The following is a 16,889-nucleotide window of genomic DNA, read 5'->3' as shown; positions in this document are numbered from 1 at the left end:
ATATAACAGTTTGTCTTGGATCATCTATTAAATAAGTCTTATTTGTCATCACTCTGTAGTCCATTGCCCTCAAATTACTTTTCTACATCTTACCTTGGTTATTACATTTTACCAGCATTATGTTTTTCTAGTCACAAATATCAATATTATGTTACTAACAGTGTTTTTATTTATACAAGTCTTACAGAATATACACTGATACATTTTTTGAATGTCTCTTCCTTGTGAGTAATTTCTGACAATATTGACTAAAGCCACACATCTAGACCACATAGTCCAAGTTAACCAACATGCTGTTGCCTCAGTGTAGAGATAGTATTACTTGTAGCCATTATTATTCTGCTGCATGTATTGATTTAATCCATGGGACTGAACTACACTGGATCAAAGGTGGGTCACCTCACAACATTTAGTCATGACATAAATATTAGTACTCTGATCAAACACAGTCATATATATAAACAGTGTATGAAGATAGGTTTGCATTATGCAATTTAGATGCAAGGTTTGCTAGTGAAAAAAAATTAATCTGTTAAATTATTATCATTGGGAATATTCTAGGTTCGTTTGGTGTCACACCAATGTTTACTTGAGTTTGCAAGTGTTACACTATCTAGACTCTGTCATAGCAAAATTTCTATAAGCTTGATCTCCCTATGCAGTGCCCAGAAACACACCTGGTTGGAAGAAGACTCAATTCCATTTACGTAATAGACATTATCAGTAACTCAAGCAGGTTAACTCAAATTGGACATCTAAATATAAATTTACAGACAGTAAAAGAAATTAGAACCATCAAAGCCCAAATATATTCATAACTTTAATAGGATAAAGAAAAATACATAGGCATAGTCTGTAAACTGAGAATTTCGAGATGTAAATAAATATACAATAGTAAGTAGAACTGCATATGCTACATGTAGCTGGTTAACTACAGCAATGTTATAACGTTAGCTAGCTAGCTTGCAAGTGACCTATTTAATCAAGAGAGAAACAAAAACAAAATAGAAACCATCCGTTATTGTTCTTAAGTCTTGCCTGTTAAACCTAAGTGTCGGCGGACGTGTGGGTTGAGTTTAATGTGATCTAGGTTGATCACATACAGCTAAAAGCCTCCGCTAACAATCAGCTAGCTGTATAGCTTGTCAGCAGTGGAAGTAGAAGTGGTGAATGCGCATGGAGCGTTCCCGTGGCCTAGAGGCGCGTTCATGGAGCTCCAGAAAATACAGCTTTATACGGCTCTTGGTGGCTTCCAAAGAAAAATGGACCCAATGATTTAAAAATTGATAAGTCAAAGACTCCATTTTGACTTTGTGCGATACCCAGAAAAATTTCCCAGAGTTTTACAGGCGTTCTTTTCCCATGTATCTCTATGGGAAAAAGTCTTTTTGGGCCCCATGGCGTCACGTGACTTGCAATACCAAAATCGCCGCACAGCCCAGAGCTGTTCCTGGGGGCTTGGTAAATAGCCAGGCAGGAACATTATTTATTAGGGGATTAAGCCCTCGCTACCATCGTAATATCACTGCTGCATGGAACGCTGCATAATTCCAACCAAGAAGGAGGGATTGTTAGAGTAAATATCCGACCGCGAGGTCCTACAGCCAGCTTCCTCCGTCGCACGTTGCAAGGTCCGATGACGTCATTCTGCATAATAATTAGCCATGTGCTTCTGTTTGTTTGAGAAACAAGGGGAGAAAAGAGGGCTTTCGGTCCAATGGGACATTTTTCGGACTATTGGGGTTTCGGAATAATGGGCCGTTGGAACAATGGCATGGCACCCTGATCACGTCCTGCATTGACGTTCTCAGTCACCTGAGGAAGAGTTGCTCTTCTGTTTTTCCTTACATATTGCACTAATGCACGAGCATCACGGTCATTGAATGTGCACTTTCGACCACAATTTCATACCCTATGTACTGATGTCTTTCCCAGAGATCTAAATGCAGATGTCACTTCAGTCACTGTTCCTATTGAAACACTAGCCAGTTGAGCAGTCTTTGTGACTGAAGCTCCTGCCATCCGTGCCCCAATAATGAACCCTCTTTCAAAGTCACTTAGATCTTTTCCTCTTGCCATCTTGATCCAAAATCGAGGTCAACTGGGCCTGCTCAGCAATTTTTATACATGCCACAGAGCATGATAGGATGTTAATTGCTTAATTGTATCTTCCTTCATCCACCATCCGTGTGTGAAGCAAAATACATGTATTTTCATCTTGTTCCAAACCAAGTGCCACTGCTGTTAAGAAATTCTATGGAACTAACATGTTTTCTAAGTAAAGACTTTTTCCTGCATACCCTTAAAAATAGTTCACCTGTATGGAGGTGGCATCAGTAGCAGATTTTAAGACTTTGTGTCCCTATAATGCAGACTTGAAGTTTTGCAATTCTCCAAGTATGGCCCTTCGACTCTTTTTTCCATTTCGGTGTGACAGCAAGTACCTAGAAGTCTGTATAATCATAGACCCAGTGCAAACTTGTTTTTCTCCCCCTAATCAATGTGTTCTGGTCGACTATTTCTATAGGGAAGATTTTTTTTTACAGTTCTCCTATATTGGCTTAAATGGGTGAACTGGTTTTTTGCTTCCCTCTGGAAAATTAGTGTCAGGATTTTTTTTCTGTGAAGCGCATTGTGTTGCCTCTGTGTATGAAATGTGCTATATAAATAAAGCTTGATTTGATTTGATTTCTTGATAGATTTGGGTCTTCAGGATAAAGCTTAAACTAGTTCGGTTTATATTCTTGAACTGGTTCAGTTTTTACTTATCCTGAGACTTAAAACCTCCACTAAGAGGGGAAACAATTAAATGCAAGGTTAGGTTTGGGATCACTGATTGTTATTATTAAGTAGCCTAGATAAGTGATAGCCCTGGAACCCAGCTCGGGATGTCTGACCACAGCGCTTATGATGCAGATAAGAATGAGGTCACACAAACATCATATTTTGAGTTGGATGGCTGTTTGGTTTATTGCCTGAACCCCTGAAACGTAGGTAGGTACTTATAATACATAGGCTAAGCACAAACTCTCTAGCTGGTGGCTTGTCTCTTGCGGTTCTAACGGCCTACTCCCTGAAGAGCAGAGGCATCGCACTGGCGCCCTTGACTCACACAAAGTACGCGCCACCTGCTGGACAAATGCACACTACACTTAGAGCACTAATAAAATTGATGGGGTATCTTTAGGAAGTACATTACTCTTGCAAAAAGCACATACATATGAAACACATAAGGGTATACCGGGTCAGCTGCCAGTGTGTGGTGAATATGCGGCGGCTGGTGACGGAGCAAATGGGACAAAATAATGGGCAGAAATGCAGTGATAGCTGAGGGAAAAGACAATTTTGCCTGTACTACCTTACATAACTTAATTTAACATGAGATCAGCTTCATTAAAGTGTGGTGATAAAAGCTTGGCATGTTTATCCTTGATTGTGTTGCGGGCTCTTCTGGTGCAGCGTTTGGCTTAAATGTCCTGGATGGGAGCAAAGTTTCTGTGGCGGCTTGGGCTGTTCTCATCACTTGCTGGACGGCCTGATTGTCCTGAGCAGCAACCTTATTGTACATCAGTGTGTTAGAGAGTCCATAACATAACCCCAGAAACGAAGCTAGATGCAGGGCTTATACAGATATCAGTGCTTGAGGCTAACATTAAGGGACTGTTCGTTATTTATGAGAGGGGGGGCTGGGGTGTGACTTTTTTTTGTATTTTTTATCTTGACCCTCCCCGGAGCTACAAATATTTTTCCTTGAGCCTCCCTGAGTGACTGGGGGAAAATGCATGACCCTCCCCAGTGAGCATTTTTCCGTTGAAAAGACGTTTAAAAAATGACTATGGTCACCTGTGAAAAGACGTTCAAAACAGGTTTACAAGTTAAAGTTTTTTCACCGACTATTTGAAGACGTTGATTGAACGTTCACATTTAGACCATATTTCACCGGGATATTACACTGGTGAAATATGGTCTAAATGTGAACGTTCAAAAACAGGAAAAATAAAGGGAGAGAAAGACATGAAGAGGACCACATGCAACAACAGTCCACTACCAGATTCAAACCGCAGACATTACAGTCATAAGGTATGCGTTTTAACCAGTAGGCTACTAGAACGCACTGCATGTTACGTTAAATATTTTAGTATATAACCCTTAGTATATACACCACTTAACTATGCCAGTGTCAGTTGTAGTCGAAGCTGTACCACCTAAGTACAACCATTTAAAGTTGTATGTCCCTCCCTTAAAGCCAAAATAAAAAACATAAGTCCCTCCCCAGTGCTTAAAAAAATATTTGACATGCCTTCCCTTGTTTTGCACCGACCCCCCTCTCATAAATAACGAACAGTCCCTAAGAAGACCTGAGCCTAGACCCAACTAGCTAGGACATTTCCATATGAACAGAACGATCCCACGCCATGAAATAAAAACAATTAATCTGTAATGAATACAGAATATTAACACACCGTTTCACTTTACCACGGTGTTACCACGGTGTTCTGACACGTTTCAGCTCACGCTCTTATTTTGAAAGGCTTATTGAGGCATCGTGACATCACATAGCAAGCAATATCCCTGATTGGCTGACTACATTTGTGGATCGTATTCACACTCCCTGCGGTAAAACGGTGTCAAAACTATTTGTAGACAAATGCAAAGCGATCCACAAATGCAAAGCGATCCACAAATACACTGTGATCCACAAACACAGATTTGACACTTGAACGCTGAGCATTGCACAGAATTTGTACGCGTGTCTTGAAACAGTTGGTTGAAAATACAAGTTAGACTGTGTTTGTTTGCAAATTGTGAAGAGTGCATTTGTAGATTGGTTACACCCAAAAACAGCGGAACAGTAGTGTCAAAATTATGAAAACAAATGCGAAACAATCTACAAATAGAATACGACCCACACACGCAGACAAATCATTTTGCATTCATTCAAATTCTGGTTTTCAAGTACAAGTCACTGAATTCTATTTGTGGATCATGATGTGTTTGTTTGTGGATTTTGAATCTATTTGTGGATCGTGTTTTATATTTGTGGATCACGAAGAGTTTGTTTGTGGATTTCAGATCTATTTGTGGATCGTGTTTTATATTTGCGGATCATGAGTTGTTTGTTTGTGGATTTCGAATCTATTTGTGGATCGTGTTTTATATTTGCGGATCATGAAGAGTTTGTTTGTGGATTTCGAATCTATTTGTGGATCGTGTTTTATATTTGCGGATCATGAAGAGTTTGTTTGTGGATTTTGAATCTATTTGTGGATCGTGTTTTATATTTGTGGATCATGAAGAGTTTGTTTGTAGATCGTGTTTTGTGTTTACAAATTGTAATATATATTTGTGACTCATGGTCTGTGCATTTACAATGATTTTGACATCGATTTACCCCCATTTTCCCCCATAAAGTTCACTTACATATGGTACTCATATTTGAAATATAAATGTATTGGAGAACATTTATGATGGATGTGATTGTGGACTGGAATTATGAATAATCTTGTTTAAGTAAATAATTATATGTACTGCATCAGTTATATCTGTGTGTGTGTGTGTGTGTGTGTGTGTGTGCTTGCATGTGTTTGTATGTATGCACAAGCACAAAAGACGGTGTGCATGTGTCCACACACACACACACACGCACACACACACACACACCTAAACACACACACACACACACACACCTACACACACACACACACACACACACACACACACAGCCATCTGTCCTACATCGAGTGCTCGTTTCCCCTGCCAACAGCGTAATGAAATCAAGGTGCAGATCTGTTCCTGGGAAAGAGACAGAGGGGAAGAGACGTTCACAAACACAAACAGTGTGGTACAAACCTGTCAGAGAGACTGAGCATCAGCAGCCTGAGTATCCAACACCAGCTGGAAACTCTGTCCTTGATCTCCACAGCAAGACAAGAGTTTTACAAGAGGGATGTATTAACACAGCACATTCATAATTCCCCCCCCCCCCCATTGACAGAGTTAGAACAGAGGCCAGGCTTTTAGAAAAGAAACACATTAAAGTAATAATCTGAGGGATTTTCATATAAATAAATGTCCATTTCGCTCCTCTGTATTGCTGATTGATATAACACAATAGTGGTTATATATATATGTTATAGATATATATATCTATATATAGCTATATCCAGTTCATGAAAGCTTTTACATTTGCTGTTTTACGTTTCCGTTTTTGTTTGGAATAAACAGAAGAAGAACTGTGTGGTTAGCATGAGCAGTGATGGCCACAGACAAAGAAAAGAGCGCCACCTACAGAAACTCAAACTACATCAACAGAAAATCCAAGGAAGAAGACGTCACAGTACTGGACACACTGTTTGATTGACAGGTGATCTCTGGGAAATGCAGCACAGAAACACCACAGCTATTAGCGCTCAGCAACAGAGAGACAAAAAAAAACAATGAGGATTTTTAGGATTACCACTTTAAAGGAATGTGAAATGTGATGTTGATGTTCCTGTTTTAACTGCAATTGAAGGGTTACATGGTCCTCCATGGGTTGCGAAAACTGTATGACCCTTGGTGCTTATAAAACTCAAAACTCTTGGATAAACTCAAAATACATTCAAAATATAAACAAGGCTGTTTTTCTTCGTTCCTGAAAGGTTGACATTTTGAAGATTGGAGGTTTTTATCTGACATGAGGCACGATATGTGCCTATGCATGTGTAGCTGTGCTTGTGTGTGTATGTAGTGTGTGTGTGTGTGTGTTGCATGTGCAGTTTTATTGGTAGTTGGATAACAGTTCAGAGAGGTCTCCATGGGAGAATTACTGGCACACAAGTGGCAAAGGGAGAAGGCAAGCAGTAGAATAAACAGCTGAGGGAATCTGGGTTTTACTTGGTGTCATATCTTGCTATCTATCACAGCTCAGCTGCAAAACAACACTGTTACACAACAGTACTGAGAGACATAGGAGGTGTAGCTCTGATGCCATTGGACATAACCACTGTATTCAAACAAGCACGTAATCTGTGATGAACTGCCACCAGCTTGTCCTTTGCTAATTTACCAAATCTGCCAAACAAGTAAACAATGGAAGTTTGGATGGTGGTTGGGCACAATGATCAGTGCTTGCTATAATGACCTCTTGTCGTCGTAATTTGAATCCATGTCTCGACTTGCCATTCATAATGTTGCATAGACGGTAATTATTTAGAGGACGTTTGGCTTGCAGTAAGGACGAAAAGGGAAAAACTGGCAACGCAATTAACAAACCGACTTTGTCTGACTCAGCATTTACACCCATGTCTCCAGCATCACAACCATTAGCTTTATAAACTGAGCCATACTGCAAGTGGTGATGCCAACAGGCTGTGTCTCTATAGGTTGTCTGCTAGTTCAGTGGAAAACATTGCTATGACTTGCTAAAATGAATCGTCAATTGTTAATTAAGTGTCAGTGAATAATTTATGTGTTAGATCACACAATAGCTTGCATGCAACGACTACCTGCATGTAGTTACATTTGTAGTTGAAGTGATGCAGCTCATAGAGTGATGCAGCTTAGTGGGCACATGCGCAGTAAAGTTAACAGAAATTTTTGGGTGCGACAGAGTGACTTATACTAGCTGCTGGTCACAGCTACAAATACTAATACTAGTACTACTAGTACTATCACAACTAATGGTTGTATGAATGTATTTTTTATGTTGGTGGTGTGCTTATGATGACCAACTGTCCTCACAAGGATAGAAAGATGAGGAAAATCCTAAAAAATGAGGACATTTTGCCAGTTCTGACTTCTACAAGGGTTAAAGGAATACACCAACCTATTGCTAACCTAATCCAGTCAAAATGTCAGAACGTCCCAGTGATCGGGCTGTCCGCTTCAACGAGGAGGCGACCAGACCTACGAAGCGTCAACATTTTTTAAAGTAGGCGTGGTTAACATGCGGAAACAAATGAATAAATGAAATGAAAAAATGAAAATAGTGTCTCTGCACGTAAACTATCGCTATTTGACGCGTATTTGGGGTTGCAAAGAGTCTCTGCCTATGTGTTGTGTACCTGCTCAAGAATCTCAAGAATCTCTTCTTCTGTTTCATTTTGGTGCGATATGATTTTTTTTAAACTGCCACCCTGTGCATTTCAAGGACATCCTACGTGCACATCAATGCAGAAGTATAAAAACCTAAATGTAAAAGCCGCCGCATTGTTTACATTCGCGCTTTACATTGCGTTTACGTTACGTTCGACTATAAAATGCACTTAATTCTGAGGAAAAACAAGTATAAACACAGGTGCTTCGGAGGGCTTCAGCTAGGCTAGTAGATTCATATATTTTAAAATTAAATATATCTCAATATAGCTGATGTAGCCAGGTTTATTTTTGTAACTATTTTAGATGAGCAACCATATATTAATCTGCTGCACAGAGATTTTTAGCTGCAAACATAATGTATGCTAAAGTGTTAGCATGGAGCCTACTGTCACTCAACATAGTGTACGCTTAAGTGTTAGCATGGAGCCTACTATCATTCAACACAGTGTAGCCTATGCTCAAGTGTTAGCATGGAGCACCAGAACCAACTTGGTGTAGCCTATTCCTTTAAAGTTAGACACGCAGTGGTGAGGGTTGACTGAATGTGTTCAATGGAAGGTCCTCACAAATATAGTAATACAAATGTGTGTATTTGCATTTGTGTGTGTATTTGTAGTGTGCATGTGTAGGCCTAACATGCTCCACAGTTGTGAATGTGTATGTGTGTGTGTGTTTATGGTCATCTGGGGTTGTAACTTTGCAGTGTAGGTTCATGCTCTATTAGTTGAGCACAATGAAAGAAGCGTGACCAGAAAACACTCTGTCATCACCTGTTATGTTGTTCTGGTCAACACACTGTTGCCCCACGTGAGATTAGCTCACTGCCTCACAAAATAACACACAGTAGGTGGCACCAAACCAGCTCAAGATGCCATGACTTCACTAACAACTGTTCTTCAACCCAGGGTTCCCATCGTGGCCATGATGTAAAAATTCAATGACTTTTCCATGACTTTCCATGACAATGTCAGATCACTTCCATAACCTAATATTTATATATTTATATAATTATATTTTTATATATTTAATTAGGTTAAGATTCAATTATTGTTGTGCAAGTAAATGTACTCAGTCTGGTCTCCATTGCACTTGGGCTGAAAACCACCTAATGCAATAAATGTGTGAAACAAGATGAAAAATACATTTTGATAAAATTACCCATTTGTAAAATTCCCTTATATTCCCTTACCTCCCCAGAGAAGTGATAAAAAAAAACCTGACTTTCCGTGTCTGGAATACAAACTCTCAATAAATTCCATAACCGGCAGGAACCCTGTGAACCCCCGTCAATTGTTTCAATCCAACAATTTGACTGATTATACCACAGAGCAGCGTTGGGTGGGAACAGATTACTCAGGAACATGTTGCAGCAATATTACTACTTTACACTGTTACACTACTTTGATGAGAAATGGTAGAGAAGTTGACTTTCTCTGGATGGAAGTATTCCCACTACTTTGATTTTATCCAGTAAAAGTCTGACAAGAACCTTGGACATCAACATTGTTTGTACATGAGAGGAAACTGACTTATCCTGATTTTGGAAGGTAAGAGGATGAAATCGCTGATTCTTGGAGTGTATAAGGGAAAAGTAATATCACAAATAGTGTAACAAATTACTGCTCCCAGGGAGTAATAAGTAAAGTCATAAATTACTTTTGAAATCAGTCAGAATTAATGAGTTGTCTCCTACTTTTTGACGCGAGTATCACCGAGGCTTCAGCGCTCTACCAGAACATAACGGTGATTCTGTTGATACACATTGGATTTCACCGCAATAAAATGTTAACCTCGGCAGAAGACTGACACAAGTCAACCTCTACAGTTACCAGAACAACAATTCAAGACACACACCCGGACCCATGCGAATACAAAACAGACAAGCCGAGCTGCTCGACTTGAACTAAATGTTCTGTGACTGTGAGCTGTCTGTTCTGATCTTTTTGTTATGTTCTGCACCACCGACAGGGAAATTTAAGACGAGTTTCCCAATAGTCAGGAGAGGAGTGATCGGAACGGTGTCTGAAGGTGTTCCAAGCCGCCGGCCCAGTTTGGAGATTTAGACATTTTCACTCGTTGCCTTATGTAACGTATAAAGTGCTCTGGCTGTGGATGGACAGCCCAGGACGAGCTGAGTGTGTTGACGAGCCTCCAAGAAGCAGATTTCCCAGGAAAAGAGAAGGACTATCCTCGCAGTCTCATCGCTTCAGATGTAGGACCTACTCCACTGGGCTTTCACTGGCTTTCACTTCCAGCCATGTTGTTCCTCTGTTCACTTCTGACACCGTGTTGTTGACTCCTACTGTATGATTCCTCTGGCAGTCTCGCTCCATTGTGTTTGTTGGTAGTTTGCGCTTCCAGCCATTTGCATGTATGATTTAATTTGAAGGCCCACGATGAGAAATATCTTGGCACAAACCTGTGATGTGCACCACTGTGCAATTTGGTTGTTCCAAAATCTAGATTAAGAACAAGAGGTTCCAATTGGCTGTTCCAAGTCTAGATTAAAAACAAGAGGTTCCAATTGGCTGTTCCAAAGTCTAGATTAAAAACAAGATGTTCCTATTGGCTGTTCCAAAGTCTAGATTGAAACAATAGAAGGGACATTTCATCATTAACCATCCACCATATTACCTGGGTCCAGTTTACTTGTAATACAGGACAACCATGGTTCTCTACTGTTTACAATCTCCACGAAACCAGATCACTCTGCCAGTGACACACTTTCACGCCACAGCAGTCTGTGCTGTGGCGGAGAAAAATAGTTGCGTGATTTCCTGACTAGTGTGTAATGGCAGAACTGTGTCATGAAATCAGAGCTTATTTTAATTTATGTACTTTACTGTACTTTTCTACTTGTTTACATGATGGTGCCGATATAAATTATTTCTTTACATGGATTGTAATCTTAATTGTAATTACTTCATGCCAAAAAATAAAATAAAATAAACATGTTACTGTCCATTGTCACTTAAATTGTAAATGTAAATTGGCTTAAAGCTGTCACACTAATCACTATTAATAGCATTAAATGACACTGGCCTTTTTTGTCTGTTTTTGTATCTGTGTGTATTGTTAGGTGTGTTTCAGTGTATATTCAGTCACTGCCAACATAGTCTGTCTATTGCCACAACAATAAATCATTTCATAGGGTTTTACATTACAAATGATTTTTAAGCATAATTTCATTACTTCAATTTCAATACAACCACTCAATCCCAAAGAAATCTGAGAATTAACAAGTCTTCTTGAAAAAAAGGCTTCAAAATAAAAGCACCATCATAAAACACTTCCAGACAATAATAACAAATAAGCCTCATGTTTACCATTTTAGACTGTCACAATACATTAAATAAAGAATAGTGGTGATGTTAAATATTAGCATTATAAAGGCAGCATAAACCACTTTCACCATTGGTTCCAATTACAGCCAGTTGAGAAGTGGATCCAGGTAAGATGGCTGCCATATGGTCCCAGTCCAGAATAGGAATTCTCTATGACATAACCCTTCTACTGTTTAATCTCTATGGTTCCACAGGCAAGAATGAAAACAAGAGGTTCCCATTGTTAACTTGTTTGTTTCATCTGTTCCAAAACTAAATATGGGCTGGAAAGTGAGTTTTGAATGCCAGAAATCTCAGCAGCTGGCCAAATCATTATTGAGTCATTGGTGTTGATCAACAACCTTATCAACCCCCACTGATATGTTATGGTCATTTTGTACTATGATGCAGTAAAAACCCTACTTGTTGCATTTTTGGATCACTTCATAAAACTCTTTTTATAGACTTAGAAAATGATATATGACCCCCCTTTAATGGTTTACTTTTATATTTCTTACCTTGCCTGTACTGCTTTGGCTGTCGATTTTATCTGTTTTTTATTTTTTTCCCTTTGTAAAGCACTTGCGTGCCTGCTGGGATTTCTCTCTGCACTGTGTCTCACACTGAAGAGGTTGATGAACCCTAGAAACAACAGAATCCTGTTTTTAATTTTTTTTTTTTTTTTTGGTATACTATTGCCCAATACAAGCCAGTAGGAGATGATTAACTAGAGAAGGAGTTTTCCAGACACACTGGATACATTTTCAGCTCGTTCCATCAACCCCTATCAATACCCAGCCAAGCAGATCACAGGACATCATCGCCTGTGTTGGTGCTTCTATTGTGCAGCAGTATGCAGGTGTCTAAGTGTAAACGCTCATTTATCTGTGTCATGTGTACAAGTGGGGGTGGGGGGTGGGGGTGGGGGGGGGGCAAACTCCCTTTGAGGTAAACACACTCATATACATACAAACTGTACATTGTTACATTATATACATCTGTAAATTGAATATATTTAATGAGGTGAATAGTTCTTTTTACAATGCATGTCTGCATGTCCTGAAGTTGTAACTTTACTATATATTATTTTAGCTTTAATTTAATTGATCATCAGCGATATGTGCGTATTTTTGAAAATGTTGCAAATTAGTATGTTTATTTTCATACAACTTCTATTCATGTGACTGTATTTTTTTGTTTTTCATTCATTTTTTCATTGTCTCATCTTGCTCTACATTCATACATACTGTATACTTCATATATTTTCCTTACTTTTCATTCATATATTTCTAGTTAATACATTCTAGTGTTGTTACATTAAATTATGTATGTATTATACTACATAATTTGCTTTATTCTTATTTATATTCAGTTTTTCCTTGATGTATCCTATTACTATTTTGCTGCTATGATGACCCAATTTCCCCCCAGGGTTCAATATAGTTCCATCCAGTCCTGTCTTACATCTTGGCTCTTGTAACATCTTGGACTGCAACTTGATAACATGCTGACATTATTGATCTTCTTCCTTTTTTGAGCTTTTTCATCTGTTGCTATTTATTGTGGATGGCTGCAGTTATGTATTTCTGAGAGCACTGGTTGTGAAAAATAATTTCCCTCTTGAGGACAACAATAAACTAAACTAACAAACTTGGAGGCGGTGATGAAGCTGACGGAGAGAGGTCAGGCCAGGCGACGCTCTGGGGTCAAAGGTCAGAGAAGATGAGAGATCAGCGGGTGGAGAACCAGAGGGTGGGCCCATGGGTGGAGGAACAAACAGTCCAACCAGCCCCGCCAAGAGATGCTCGGATTCCTTTAAGATGATCCTCCAAGACTGTTGAGATGACAGCTGATCCACCCTCCACTGGCTCACCATGCTCCATATCAGAGTTTTGGATATTGGGTTCTGATTCTTTTTATTTGAAGCTGCTGATAGCTGATATTTCCCAAGGAAATCCCCCAAATTAGGCGTTTCTCCCAGGAGAAACGCCTAATTTTATTCTTGTCAGGGTGTAAATCCCTGTGAAACAGCATTTAGGCCAGTAGTTGTCAAACATGGGCAATCAAGGAAAAAAAATTCTTTGGAACTTGTATTTTATTCTTATCAGGGTGGAAAAGCCTCTGAAACAACATTTAGACCATGGGACACTAAAACTCTCCACTGAAAGCCAGGATGATAAGAATAATAATATTGAGACATTTATGCATACTTCTCATAGACAACCAGTTTAGTGTTGATCAATTCTACAATACATATGTAATCAATCAAACTGTATCATATCCATCACATCAGAGGTGGATGACACTAACTGGACCAAATCTGATTTTTAATAAAAGGATAAAATATAAAATATCAGCCCCATATATTAGTCTAACCCTACTTTAGATCAGCAATTGTTTGTCTAGTAAAGACCATTACATGTCCTTCTCATATTGCCTAGTATGAAGTCTACATCATATCTCTTCCACATGGCCCAGATTGAAATCCTCATGCTCTGAAATTCATCAAAGTGACTCTTTTTGGCTTCTCAAGACTGACAACTGCATTGAGTGAGTACAGTCTTTTCCATCCACTAATCTGATTTATGAGGCTATTATCTCAAGGCGAACGAGCGAATAAGTTTTAAAAGACCGATATCCTAAACCTATTAGCAGTAATCATCCTGCTGTTTGTTCTGCCTGCCATCCAAAAGACAGATTAGATACTGTAAGCTTTTGTTGTGTAATCAGAGACGAATCGCTGTTTTATAATAACAAGAGGATCTTTTCAGAGATTGTTGGAAAGAGAGAGAGGCAGGCAGACATTCTCTCATTCTCCAGACATTGTAGCACTGATCAGAGACGTTTACACACCAATTTCAGAGTCAGCTAGACCAGTGATTCTCAAACTTTTTCATATCAAGGACCCCTAATTTAGTCCACATTAGGGCCACGGACCCCCATTTGATGAGATTTTGTTTCTCGGACCCAAATCTGAGAATATCCTTATTGTATTTGGGTATATGGATAGACGACAAGCTTTTATTTAATGTACACATTGCTAATCTAGTTGGGAAGCTCAAAGTGAAGATTGACTTTTATTTTAGAAATAAATCTAACTTTACTTTCAATGCCAAGAAAAAACTTGTGGAAGCTACTTTTCTGTCTGTGATTGATTACGGTGACATATTGTATATGCATACAGCCTCCTCCATCTTACGGAGCCTTGATTCAGTGTACCATGCATCTCTACGTTTCATTACAAATGCAAAGTCCCTTAGTCACCATTGCATTCTTTATGATTTGGTGGGTTGGACATCACTGTCCACCCGTAGACGACAGCATTGGTTTATTTTTATCTATAAAGCGATACTGAGTAAACTTCCAGCTTACCTCTGTACCCTTCTCTGTCTCAGAACTGGTAGCTACCAGCTACGCTCCTCCAAGTGGTTGCTTTTTTATGTACCCCGGGTTTTGACAGATCTGGGGAAAACTGCATTTTCCTACTATGCACCTTGGGCATGGAATAATCTACAAAATTATTTAAAATTAGACACATTTATATCCATTGATGAATTTAATGGCATCATAAAGAATGTGGTGATGGAGACATGTAGTTGTTTTTCTGGAGAGGCCACTGTATTTGAATAGCTGTTCTTCTGTTTTATTGTGGATTTTTGTATATCATGTTGTATAGGCTGCATTTTAATATGTTGTGATTCTGTACGGCTGCTACCTTGGCCAGGTCTCTCTTGTAAAAGAGATTTTTGATCTCAGTGGGACTTCCTGGTAAAATAAAGGTAAAATAAAAAAATAAAAAAATTGTTAGATATGATTATGTCCAGAATTCCAAGACTATCTGTATTGTAGGTAGAGAGATAACAGTGAAACTATGGCCAAAACAGTCATTCTTCTGCATTCTCTAATTGTGTTAACTTCTTGTAAATGAAATAATGGTGAAGTTTAATTTAGCATTTTGCTAGGGACCCCCTGGAACCCCTGGTGGTCCCCGGACCACACGTTGAGAACCACTGAGCTAGACAAATAAGAACATCTGTCAGTTTCAAAATTCAATCATTAAATCCCATAACAACCCCACAACTTCCAACTTCAAGTGAGCAACTGCAGCAATTAATCAAACATAAATGTATGTGTGTCCGAGGCCACAAAGATGCTGATTACAGAGACTAAACACACTTTAAGAGTGAATGAAAATACGTGATCCTATCGTTAGGTTGAAGCGTGCATCTGTGTACTGTATGTATGTTTTTCATTGTGCGGAGGCCAGGGCATGAGGAGTGGAGGTCCCATTCATCTGATGTGCGTGACGCTGCCGGAGCTGAAATCCTGCCTGGATCTAGAAGACCGGGGGCCTCGCGGCTTAAGTGGATGACGATTGCGCAACAGGAGATGCAGCGGCGGCTTCTTACGCAGCGTTTAAGAGTCTTCTTCGGGAAAACTCAAGCCTGCTTTTTAAGGACAGCTGTATCGGAGTGTACATCGGCTGGAGATAGGCATCTGGACCCTGCATGTGCGCTGGGCTGTGGCGATGCAGGGGCCGCTTTTAATGGACACATTTATCTGCGTTTCCCAGACAGCCAACGCAATCTGGTTCAAACTACAAGGGCGGGTGTTTTGACCGAATCGGTGTTGTGCAGGCATGTCTGTAGTGATGGAGACTGATAGAGAGAGACAGAGGCGCGCAGAGGTGAGCTGGGTTTCCATCCCAGCATTTTTAGGTCAAAGACAAATTTCTTGATTAAAGATTTTGCTTTTTTTTTGCTTTTATTTATAGTCCACAGTAGGGAGTGGAGAGACACCCCAGAAGTGGCACATTTTCCTCAATGTCCCCAAAAAAGTTTTTAGGCAGAAAAATTAGTTTTTCAGTAAAGGCTTTGGAAAAATGGAAACACATTTTGTCTAATAAATAATGAGGTTGTGACGTTTGCAGCCAAAGTCTACCTGTAAAATGTCTTTCCACCACAACCTCTCAGAAATGTTGGTTGCATGGTACATTAGAATGTCATACGTGTTGTTTCTAACATGTAGACTCCATTGTGGTTGTATGATCATTCGTTGGTATATTAGAATATCACCATGTACATATGACCAACGTCAGATGACATGAAATACAATACCAACTCGCCCAATTCTAACCAGTTCTTGAAAGACTCTTTTGGGTGGAAGTCTTTTCTGATGTTGCTACTTTCTACATTCAGGAAGCCTGTTAATTAACTTTAGCCCAGATGATGGAAATGCACTTAATTTGGCTTTTCTTTTGATTTGAAGCTGCTGATAGCTGATATTTCGTGCCAATACTCAGTAGCTTTAAATTTGACCATGTTCATGGCAAAAAAATAAATAAAATAAAATAAGGTGTTTCTCCCAGGATTTTATTCCTGTCAGGGGGTAAAACCCTGTGAAACAGCATTTAGGCCAGTAGTTCTCAAACATGTGCAATCAAGGAAAAAAGTATTTTTTATGCCAAAAAACACAAAAAAAGGGCAA

At 39.3% G+C, this 16,889-nt stretch overlaps 1 protein-coding gene across 1 annotated transcript in view; it reads left to right on the top strand.

Moving 5' to 3' along the window:
* calhm6 (calcium homeostasis modulator family member 6) overlaps positions 1-14,311 on the top strand; it is a 96,673-nt gene extending 82,362 nt beyond the window's left edge. The window contains exon 4 of the transcript XR_013506909.1: positions 14,280-14,311. The gene's annotated coding sequence lies outside the window, so the exon portion shown is untranslated. The remainder of the gene's footprint in view (positions 1-14,279) is intronic.
* Positions 14,312-16,889: the final 2,578 nt, after the last annotated feature.

Source organism: Centroberyx gerrardi, chromosome 12 (genome assembly GCF_048128805.1).
Source record: "Centroberyx gerrardi isolate f3 chromosome 12, fCenGer3.hap1.cur.20231027, whole genome shotgun sequence".
Classification (NCBI taxonomy): domain Eukaryota; kingdom Metazoa; phylum Chordata; class Actinopteri; order Beryciformes; family Berycidae; genus Centroberyx; species Centroberyx gerrardi.
The sequence above is the reverse complement of the archived record's forward strand: the minus strand, read 5'-3'. Positions and strand labels throughout refer to the sequence as shown.